We start from the raw sequence: 12,035 nt of genomic DNA, 5'->3' as shown, positions 1-12,035 counted from the left end.
CAAATTTAGTTACGGGTTTGACCTATTTTTATGGCTACGGGTTTTAACCTTTTAGGCTGATTTTTGTAACTTATGGGCTTTAATAGGGTTTGTTACTTAAGGGAACAAAGACCCATTAGTTTACAAAGTTTTTATTATTTGTTTAAGTTATTATTTTCGTAATCGATATATCGTTCTCTTTGGAAAACGCAAAAAAAGAAAAAAAAAAAAAAAAAAACTAGGGCTCTTGAGAAAAGTTCAGAGAAGAAGAAGAAAGGCCAGATGATTCAAAGGATAGAGCTTGCTGACATTTTGCATCCATCAATCATGAACGGCTGATTCTTCAACTTAGGGTTGGATAAACCCTAAGCATGTAACCTAATCTCTCTCTCTCTCTCTCTCTTTATTTTTTGGGGACGAATTTGTGCAATTAGTGTATAGCCTTGAATGTTTATGAATAAATTCTTCCAATTGATTATCAATGTTAATATCATGTTGTATTATGTGTGTTTGCTTGATAATCAACCTTTACACTTGATTTCTTTGTGAATTGAATCTTGTTATGGCTATGCAAGGTGTTAGTTGTATTTGTTTTTCAATTTGATGGAAAATACTTCTACTTGATGGATGCACTACATGTTTAGGGTAATTCATTGTCTAATTAGTTTTAAGTTCATGTTTAATTAGTTTAATTGCACTTAATTTTCTAAGTAGACCATCCATACTTGTGTTTGAATTCCATACTTATTATCACAAATACATTACTGTCTTCATTGATGTATGTTAAAATTATAACTTGAATTAATGAGTCATGTTTTGAATTGGTGAATTGCACTATACTTAGTTTAATTGTCATTAAGTAGGCAATTAAAGCTTGAAATTGATGATTCATACTTTTCCTTGCAAGTGTTGGCTACATTAGAATTACATATTATTATTTCCCGAATTAGTTGAAAGTTAGTGAGTTAGGGAATGTGCTTAGTGGTGAATCCTACACCCTAAGTCTCTTTCCTAATATTTTAAACTCTTTCTTTTATTGCAATTATTTAGATTAAAATTAGTTCTAATCATAAAACAAACCTCTCTTTAGCAATCACATAAGCACTAAAGTAAAATTCAATTCCAAAAACCAGCATATTTTAGATCTCCTGGGACGATCCCTACTCGCTTCATACTCCATAGTATAAGTGTTTAGTGATTTTATAAATTATAAAATATAATACCCACATGACATTATTTTTAAACCTAAAGTGTTGTGCATTATTTTGTGCACACGCTCGATCGCATCATAGTTTTGGCGCCGTTGCCGAGGATCTAACGGTTTAAAGAATTGAATTAGACATTAGTTCTTTGTTAATTGTTTACTTTAAAGTCATTTTATTTTTATTTTCTCACTTGATACTTGTCAATTAGGTACTTGAAGCAAAGTGGAGCAAACACTAAGTCTTAAAGCAATAAACAAAAAAATTTGAAGTTGCTTAAGGACCATCTGAAAGATTCTCTTTGATTATTGTGCTTTAATTGTTTACTATCTTTCATGTTTTGGATAGCCCAAGTGGAGGTTTAAATTGAATGGTTTTATTTTTAAGCCCAAGCACACCTTCTTGTAGAAGGCATTGGCTAGTGTGGAGGCTTTTATTTGTTTTGTGCATTGATATTATTGAGGAGTTTAAGAACGTTGTATGTGGAGGTTGAAAATTGTTGTATTGGTGTGTTGACTTTTACTAGTGCATGCATGGTTGTAGATCACTTAGTCGTCCTCTTGCTCTTGTAAATCAAAATCTTAAAGTTTTCTTTCGGCGTTTAAGAGGTAGTTCTAGGGATAGTCATCCTATTCTTTCCACTTTTGATCTTCCATAACCTTTAATGGAAGACCCAAGTGAAGATCTCATTGAAGATCTTGGTCATGTGGATCATTAAGGTGTGCACCTCCCACAACAAGTTCATATTGTGGATCCTTAAGGTGTGCATCCACCCTTGGGAATGCCACGACTAATCAATCCTATTGTGCAATAACCTAATCTAGGGATACCAAGGCCAAATGTTGTTCCGCCAATTGGTGAGCAACAATATCAATATGTTCAAATGGCATACCCACCTCAAGGTCAAATGGCATACCCTCTTCATCAAGAGGTATACCCACCTCTCAATCCTCCAATGGTCTTTAGGGATTGTTACACTCCAAATCTATATAATGCATCCACTTGCATTCAATTACCAAATTTCTATGCTCATCATTATGAGATTAAGGCTTCCATCATTAACATGTGCCCCCTTTTCTATGGGTTGAGCAATGAAGAGCCTTATAAACATTTAGATGAATTCTTGGAAGTTTGTTCCACCGTGAAAATCATGGATGTGCCGGAAGAAGTCCTTAAAATGAAGCTTTTCCCTTTCATTCTTCAGGATAAAGCTAAATATTGGTTTAACAACTTGGGGTCAAATACAATCACCTCTTGGGCACAATTGCACCAAGAGTTCCTAAAGAAGTACTTACCCGCAAGTTGAACCGATTCCATGACACTTCTATTCGTGAATTTGCACAAAAAGAAGAAGAACCCCTTCATGAAGCATGAGAACGTTTGAATGACTTGCTACGGAAGTGTCCACATCATAACATTCCTAAGTGGCAATTAGTTCAATGTTTCTTTTTAAGTTTATCTAATGCCAATAAGGGCATTGTTGATGCTTCGTGTGGAGGCAACTACATAGAAAGAAATGAGGATGAAATTTGGCCTCTTTTAAAAAAAATGAGTGAATACTCAATGCATAGATCTTCATCTTCTAGGGGGGTCACCTAAGCAAATCTGGGAGGAAAGAAAGCTCTAAATGAAATAGACTCTTCCATGGAAATTGTCGCCGAGGTCAAAAATCTTACTCAAAAATTTGATAAATTACTTTAAATCAAGGTCCGACAATTCAATCTTATTCCCATCATTCCAATGAAATGTGCATGACTTGTTCTAGTTACACTCACCATACTTCAAATTGCCCTCTTGGACAAATCATACCAAGAGAGTCTTAAGAACAAGAAAATGCCACTTTCATTCATCAATGGAACAACCCTTATTCCAATACTTACAATCCGGGGTGGAAGAATCATCCAAACTTTGCATGGAAAAATCAAGGAGACGGTGCAAACCCTCCTCAAACTCAAGGTCACCAAGCAAAGTATGTTCCCCTACATCTCCAAAATTAGAATTCTCAAGGTTACCGTCCTTTATTCTATCCTCAAAATGTGAATCAATATTCTCATCCTCAAGCATCAAATTACGAATCTTACTCTTATCCTCAAATTCTCAATCTTACTCTAATCCAAATCAAACGCCTCCTAAGAGTCCCGCTTTTGAAGACAAGGTCTTGGAAGCCTTAGGTGATCCTCGAAAAGATGATCAATTGTTTTATTCTCACTCTCAATCAATTACAAAGCTTGAAGCTCAAATCGAGCAATTAGCTAATTCTTTAAATGTGAGATAGAAAGGTAAGTTACCTAGTCAAACTGAGAGTAATCCTAAGGGCCAATTTATAGCACAAGCAAGTCATTTATCAGGATTTTCTGGAAATAAGCAAGTTCAAGCAATTACTACCTTGAGGAGTGGTAGGAAAGTGGACAATAAGGTAGAGGTACCTAAGGAGGATAGTGAACTGGCACAACCAAGTGGTTGCATCTGTCCCATTTAAAATCCTATTCCTACTTCCTTGGATGACAGTGGTTCCAAAAAGGACATTCCATCATCTTCATTATCATCACCCCAATTAGAGAAGCCTTACGAGCCAAAGGCTCCATTTCCTCAAGTATTGAGAGAGACTTTATCATTTTGGAGACAAGAAGGAAAAATTCATGACATGATGGAAGTGCTCAAACAAGTGAGAATTAATCTTCCTCTTCTAGATGCAATTAGACAAATTCCACCATATGCAAAGTTCTTAAAGGACTTGTGCACTCAAAAGAGGAAGAGCAAAGGAAAGGATCTTAATAAAGTGCTTCTAACTAAACAAGTTAGTTCCATTCTTCTTTTTAATACTCCTTCTAAGTTCAAGGATCCGAGTGCTCTGACCATTTCTTATGTTATTGGAAACCAAGAGGTTCGTAGAGCTCTCATTGATTTAGGTGCAATCATTAATCTCATTCCATACTCTGTTTACTTGTAATTAGGATTAAGGGACTTAAAGCCAACATCAGTAGTGATCCAACTAGTTGATAGATCAATTAAGAAATCCAGGGGTATTGTTGAAGACATCTTAATTAAGGTTGATAAGTTCTATTTCCCAGTTGATTTTGTGGTACTTGATACTGACCCAGTCCCTAATCTTACTAATCACATTCCAGCCATACTAGGAAGACCATTCCTTGCCATTGCCAATGCCACCATTAATTGTAGATCCGGCATTATGGACATCTCTTTTGGTAACATGATGGTTAAGCTTAATGTATTTAATGTGAGTCAACATCCCACAGATGAAGACGAGTGTTTCCTAGTGGATGTCTTAGATGGAACCATAGAGGAGACTCTTCCCTCTATTCTCTCTAAGGACCCTCCTGAGGCGTGCCTTTGTGAAATGTTTGAAAATTATAGTTTTGACACAGAAGAATCCATAAATAAGGTAAATGCTTTGATGGACACTATGGCCACTTTAGATTATCCACCTTGGAAAAGCAAGAAAGAGCCTCTTCCTTCACTCTCTAGTACTCCACCAGTTCTTTCTCTTATCTCTCCTCCTACTCTTGTGCTTAAGCTTCTTCCATCCAATCTCAAATACGCTTTCTTAGGCCCAAAATAGACTCTTCCAGTCATCATCACTTCAAATCTTGAAAATGACCAAGAGAATAATCTTTTGGAAGTGCTTAAAGCTAACAAAGAATCCACTCAACGGAGTGTGCCTGACTTAAAAGGCATTGACCCTTCTATTTGTATGCATTGCATACACATGGAAGAGGATGAAAGGCCATTTAGGGATGCTCAAAGGAGATTAAACCCGAATATGAAGGAAGTTGTCAAGAAGGAGGTTGTAAAACTTCTAGATGCGGGAATCATTTATCTAATCTCTAATTCCAAGTGGGTTAGTCCAACTCAAGTGGTTCCCAAAAAGTCAGGAATCACAGTTGTTGAAAATGCTAAGGGTGATCTCATCTTGAAACGCATTGCCACTTTGTGGCGTGTATACATTGATTACCGAAAGCTGAATTCTGCCACTAGGAAGGACCATTTTTCATTGCCTTTCATTGACCAAATCTTGGAAAGATTGTCCAGGAAACAATATTATTGCTTCCTAGATGGTTACTCGGGGTATAATTAAGTGGCTTTAGACCCATTGGACCAAAAAAAGACCACCTTCACATGTTCCTTTGGTACATTTGCTTATCGACGGATGCCTTTTGGATTGTGCAATGCTCCTACCACTTTTCAAAGGTGTATGATGTCATTTTTTTCGGACATAGTGGAGAAATATTTAGAAGTCTTCATGGATGGCTTCTCAGTTTTTGGGTCCTCTTTTGATTCGTGTTTCCAAAATCTCTTAAAAGTGCTTCAATGATGTCATGAGACTAATGTCATGTTAAGTTAGGAAAAGAGCTATTTCATGGTTCAAGAAGGAATCGTGCTTGGACATGTCATTTCAAAAAGAGGAATAGAAGTTGACAAAGCAAAAGTTGAGCTAATTTTCGAATTGTCTCCACCTATTATAGTGAGAGAAATCCACTCCTTTCTAGGTCATACCAGTTTTTATCGCCGATTCATCAAAGACTTTAGCAAAATTGCTAGACCCTTGTGCAATCTTTTTGCCAAGGAGATACTTTTTGTCTTTGATGAAGCATGCCTAAATGTTTTTCATTAACTTCGCACACTTCTATCATCCGCTCCCATCATGCAACCTCCAAATTGGTCCTTACCATTTGAGATTATGTGTGATGCTTCCGACTTCGCAATGGGTGCTGTTTTGGGGCAAAGGGTAGGTAAGCTACTATGTGCTATATACTATACGAGTAAGACTTTCTCAGGTGTGCAATTGAACTATTCTACCACCGAGAAAGAATTACTTGACGTAGTATATGCCCTTGATAAATTTCGGTCATATCTCTTAGGATCTAAGGTTATTGTGTTTTCTAATCATGTCGTTTTTAGGCATCTTTTAATGAAAAAGGAAATCAAACTTCGCTTGATAAGATAGATCCTACTTCTTTAAGAATTTGACTTTGAAATTAAGGACAAAAAGGCCTCCAATAATGTTGTTGCCAATCATCTTTCTAGATTAAAGGTTGAATCTTCTCAAAATTTTCTAATTCATTAACCATTTCCGGATGAACAACTCTTTCAAATCTCAAATGGCACGTTACCTTAGTTCGTCGACATTGTTAACTATCTTGCAACCGGCAAACTTCCTATTAATTGGTCAAAACAAGAAAAGGACCGATTCTTTGCTAACATCCGAAAATACTATTGGGAAGATCCCATTTTATTTCGTTATTTCCCGGATCAAATCATAAGGAGATGTGTGCCAAAAAATGAAGTTCCGAGCGTCCTTGTGTTTTGTCACACACTTGCTTCTGGTGGACATTTTAATGGGAAAAAGACCGCTTTGAAGGTTCTTCAAAGTGGGCACTTCTGGCCTAATATCCACTGAGATGCCTATAACTTTTACAAGGTGTGTGTTCGGTGTCAAAAGTTATGATCAATGTCGAAGAGAGACATGATGCCCTTAACTTCAGTTTCCGTAGTTGAAATCTTTGATGTATGGGGCATAGATTTTATGAGACCATTCCCAATGTCTTATGGCTTTCAATACATTCTCGTTACGTTGATTATATGTCAAAGCTTGTGCTACCAAAATGAATGACCACTCTGTGGTAATTGTATTTGTCAAATCAAACATTTTTGCTCGTTTTGGTATACCAAGGGTCATGATAAGTGATGGAGGAAAATATTTTTGTAATCAATTTTTGAAGCAACTCTTTTTGAAATTCTCTATCACACATAAATGGCCACTCCCTACCATCCCCAAACAAGTGGGCAGGTCGAGGTATTTAATAGGGAAATAAAGCATATTCTTGAGAAAATAGTTAATCCGACCAGAAAAGATTGGTCAAGGAAATTGAATGATGCGTTGTGGGCTTATCAAACAGCTTACAAGACTCCAATAGGCATGTCTCCATATAGACTTGGTTATGGGAAGCCTTGTCACCTTCCAGTTGAGCTAGAACATGAAGCACTTTGGGCAATGAAAAGGCTCAACCTTGATCTTGATTAGGCTGGAAAGGACCGTTTGCTCCAACTCAATGAGCTAGAAGAATTGAGAAATGATGCCTATGATGGTTTAAAAATCTACAAGGCATGGACTAAAGCATTTCATGATAAACATATTGTGAAAAAGTCCTTTGAGGCCTGGCAAAAGGCTTGGTTATTCAATTCTAGGCTCAAATTCTTTCCTAGAAAGCTTCGAACCAAATGGGAAGGCTCTTATCTAATCATCTTCGTCTCACCTTATTAGGCGGTTGAACTTCAAAATCTAAAAGATGAAGGAACCTTCAAGGTTAATTGTCAAAGGCTTAAACCATACATTGACGGCCAAACTCTTCAAAGAAATGTGGAATCCGATCTCTTGGTGGATCGCATTTACTTTGAAGATTGAGAGTATTTCACGTCTTTCTAGCGACGTTAAACACTAGTTATGCCCCTAGCTCCCGCCTGCAAGCATGGCTTTCGCAGCGCGCAAGCCATGGCATCTCGTATCGGACGTCAATACTTGTGTCTAGATGCCATGTTGTATATTAAAAAAAAAAAAAAAAAAAAAAAAATCAAAGTAGCATTTCGTCTTGCTAGAGACGTTAAACTTAGCCCACTTGAGACATGATGTGTCTTCTGTCCATTTCATTTTGTAGGTTGTATATGCAATAGCCTTTTTTTTGCATATATATATATATATATATATATATATATATATTAAATGTGTTCCCATTATGCCCTTCTGCATAGTTCTGCATGTTTTCATTCTTATAAGGCTTTCATCTCATTTCTCTTTGCATCGTGTTCTATATTATTTTGGAATATATGATTCTTATCCCATTTGATATTTAATGTGAGTTAGTAGGTTTTTGTATCCAAGTTTGGGGTTGACCTATTTCATAATGGATCATTGCCAGGCTTCATAGACTTCTGCCATCATAGTATACTTTTTCCACCATTTTTCATTATTCTCATTGCACATTAAGGACAATGTACAGTTCAAGTTTGGGGCTAAGGTCATCATGATTCATTCTATTTTAAGTTAAGCTTTAAATGCATGATGAGATTTGAGATATATTGATAAGCGCCGAATATTGTATATTCAAGCGCCCTTATTTGCATTAGTCAAGTCCATCAGTTGATAATAATGTATAGTTTAGCTTTATTTGTTTGCTTTCGTCTACTTTTAGGTTAGTTCCCCCGAATATGATTAAAAGAGCGGTTTTGACATGCCGTTGCTGGGGACGGTTATTTGAGCCAAGTTTCTTGAGTCAGCATGTGTGCGAATTTTGCGGCATTGCATTAAAAATGATGGCCATGTCACCAGACCAATCAAAATGGCTAAAGTGAGGGCTGAGTGCTCTAAAGACAAGGCTCCGCAGGCACCCCCCGCACCGCCGCGGGTACCCGCCAAACACTCTAGTAGCCTCTTGTCCTCGCGGGCCCCTGCTACAGCCCCGTGGGTCCCCGCTATCCAACACCACGGGCGCCCATCATAATCTCGTGGGCGCCCGCCAAACACTCCAGTAGCCTCCTTTGAGACTCAAGCACCCGCGAGCGCCCTACGGGCACCCACTGATTTGCAGAGAGCAGACCACTTGCCCCTAATTTCAAGCTGCATTTTGTCCCCTGTTCATTTTGTGTGGTTCTAATTGTTTATAGGGAGTTGGTGCTCAAAATTTAGTGGTTGATGGAAGGATTTTTCCTAGATATGAGGGGTGAAGCATGTATTATGAAGGATCTCAACTTTGGACCAAGTTTTAGAGAGAGAAAGTAATGTTTGGAGGTTTTGAGTTGTAGCTTGCTTAAGGTGAGAAAATGGAGGGTGGAGACTCTTCTTCTCCTTCATCCATGGGTAACTAAATCCCTATCTAGGGAGGTGATGAAGCTCTCCCTTGTAAGCATGTTCTAGCTTAGCTTCTATTTTGGGGATAATAATGTATAATTTTGGTCTTTCCATGATCTAGAGCCCCTCACTTGTTGTAATGGATTCCAATGTCTATAAATGATTATTCTAAGTTAATTTTCTAGTCTTAGATGGTTTCTTATATTAATCATATTGCTTGCATTTTCATAGTGACAATGAAAATAAGGTTATGGAATGGTTTTAATGGCATGTTGATAGAGAACCTTCATAGTCCATTGCTTAAGTTTTCCCTTTGATGGTTTATGCTTGATTCCTAGCTTCATGTGCTTCATCATTTGATTAGGGGCTTGATAATCCTTGCTTAAGTGAGTATGTTTAAGGCTACACCCTAGTTTAGGTAGTTCAAATATATGAACCTTTGATGGATTATTCTTGCTTTGTGATTTAATGAACTTCTTCACAATGATATGGCAACCAGACATTGCTATATATTTTATGACCATTATATATATTGTCTATCCCCAATTTAGTCTTTATCTAGCATGTGTATAAGGTTGGTAGTGGATTCACTTCCCTATCCCCTTTACATTATCTTTAACTCTTTAACTCTTTGTCATTTATCATTTTATGCAAATTAAATTCCTCATTTTAGTGACAACCCAACAAACCTCTATAACCCTTCATCATTTTAAAAGTGATTTTAGACACCTTGGTTGCCATAAACTAGCAGTCCCAGTGGTTCGACTTACCCGACCAATAGCCCTATTTTACAATGATTTGTGCTATTGCAAAGGTTGATGTATAATTGACAACCGATCAATTTTTGGCGCCATTGCAGGGGATTGCGAACGGTTTTGCAACCGAGGTTCTAGGATTAACTTTGGTTTGGTTGTGAATATTGTGATCTTGTAGATATTTTCTTGTTGGTTTCGACTAATTTATGTTTCAAGTATTCTAGTGAGATTCTAGGTATTCGAGGCTTGCTGAGGGAAGCTAGCAAATTTGTAAGTCTAGACAACTTCAAGTAAGTTTTCGAAGCTCTAGTTTCAAAGTTGTGAATATCTTGCATGTGTTTAGATTAGATATGTTTAATTATGAAGCCCTTGTCGAGGCTATTTATTGTTTCTTTATATTGCAAAGCATCGGTCCTTGTCTTGGCCATTTAATTTCTATCTTTGATAATTGAGGAGAACGGGAACATCGTATGTGGAGGTTATGGTGATGCATTGTTGTCTTGATTATGTTGTGCTTTGTTGATGTTTAGCCCTAGATCACTTTCCTTACCGACTCTTGACTCGCCAGTTGACATAAATTCACTTGAAAGGACTCTTAGAAGAAACCTTAGGGAATCTGCTAACATAAGAGGAATTGAACTTGAATTTAATACAATGGCCGGTAATGAAGAAAATTTAGGGAATGAGGGAATCAATAATAATGGGGCTGAAATTCCAAATGTGGTTCCCATGACTCTTCGGGACCATTTCATCCCTACCACTTATGTTTCTCCCTCTTGTATAATGATGCCAAATATCGAAGCCACTCAATATGTAATTAAATCTAGTACAATTCAAATGCTTCCATCCTTCCATGGCTTTGACAATGAGGATCCCTATAAGCATCTTGATGAATTCCTTGAAATCTGTTCTACCATCAAAATGAGGGGTTTCCCTGAGAATGCAGTCCACTTGCGTCTATTTCCATTCTCCTTGAAAGATAGGGCAAAGTATTGGTTAAACTCCCTTGTTGCAAACTCTGTCACATCATGGGCCCAATTGCAACAAAAATTTCTAAAGAAATATTATCCGGTGAGTAAAACCAATCAAATGAGGCTCTCCATTCTTAGTTTTTCTCAAATTGATGGAGAATAACTCCATGAGACTTGGGAAAGATTACAAGATCTTCTTAGGAAATGCCCGCACCATCTAATTCTAAAATGGCAATTAGTGCAATCCTTTTATGATGGTTTAACCGAACCACATAGACTCTTGGTTGACTCCTCATGTAAAGGGATGTTCATGTCTAAGAATGCGGACGAGGCTTGGACCTTACTCAAGAATTTGAGTGAAAATTCATTGCAACACAATTCTCGTAGGGCTCTGATCTCAACCAATGCTATAAACACCAATCCTTGTCAACCAAAAACAATGAGGGAAGAATCTTCTCAAGTTGATGCCATAGCTCATAAATTTTATCAATTAATGGCACCACATCTCTCTTCCTTTTTGTCTCAAAACTCGGCAAGTGCGGTGTGTGCATCATGTATGAGTCCCTTCCATCTCTCGGAAGATTGCCCCACACCGGAGTAATTTCCTAATCCCAATCATGAGCAAGCAAATTCGATGTTTTCCAGACCTAGAAACAATCCTTATTCTAATACCTATAATCCAGGCTGGAGAGATTATCCGAATTTTTCGTGGAGGCAACCTGCCCCACAAAATTCAAACTTTCAGAATCAAGGGCATCAAAATCAGCCCCCTTCTCAATTTCAAACTAGGCCATTTCAGGCCTTGTCAAGCTACCGTCCCCTTTATAATCCAAATGTCTTTAATCAACCTCCTGCGTTTCCAACTGATGAGATTTTGGCTGCAAACAAGCAAATGATGGAATCTCTAAACAAGCAAATAATGGAATCCAACAAACAATTATTGACATCATTGCAGCCCACTCTCCAAATGGTTCATTCTTATACTCAGTCTATTGCTAAACTTGAGAATCAAGCGAGGCAAATAGCCACTTCAATGAACCAACTTCTTTAAAGAGATAAGGGGAAGCTTCTCGCACAACCATTTAAGAATCCTAGAGGGGTTGATGTGATTGACGAAACCCCTCCTCTGAGTGGGCCAACTCATGAACAAGTCCAAGCAATTACCACCCTTCGGAGTGGTCGAGTTGTGGATAACAAGGTTGATGGAAGAAACAATGAAAAAGTTCTTCCTCCCAAAAATCCAAATCTCCTCTCTTCTAATCCA

The 12,035-nt window shown here is 37.6% G+C and overlaps 1 pseudogene; it reads right to left on the bottom strand.

The window, feature by feature from the left end:
* Positions 1-2,499: 2,499 nt before the first annotated feature.
* LOC132280432 (small nucleolar RNA R71) lies at positions 2,500-2,599 on the bottom strand (annotated as a pseudogene).
* Between the last annotated feature and the right edge of the window lie 9,436 nt (positions 2,600-12,035).

This window comes from Cornus florida, unplaced genomic scaffold (genome assembly GCF_030987335.1).
Source record: "Cornus florida cultivar Cherokee Brave unplaced genomic scaffold, ASM3098733v1 CherokeeBrave_3.0.0_Hap2_Chr10, whole genome shotgun sequence".
NCBI lineage: Eukaryota > Viridiplantae > Streptophyta > Magnoliopsida > Cornales > Cornaceae > Cornus > Cornus florida.
Note: the sequence above shows the minus strand (reverse complement) of the source record. Positions and strands in the feature narration are given on the sequence as shown.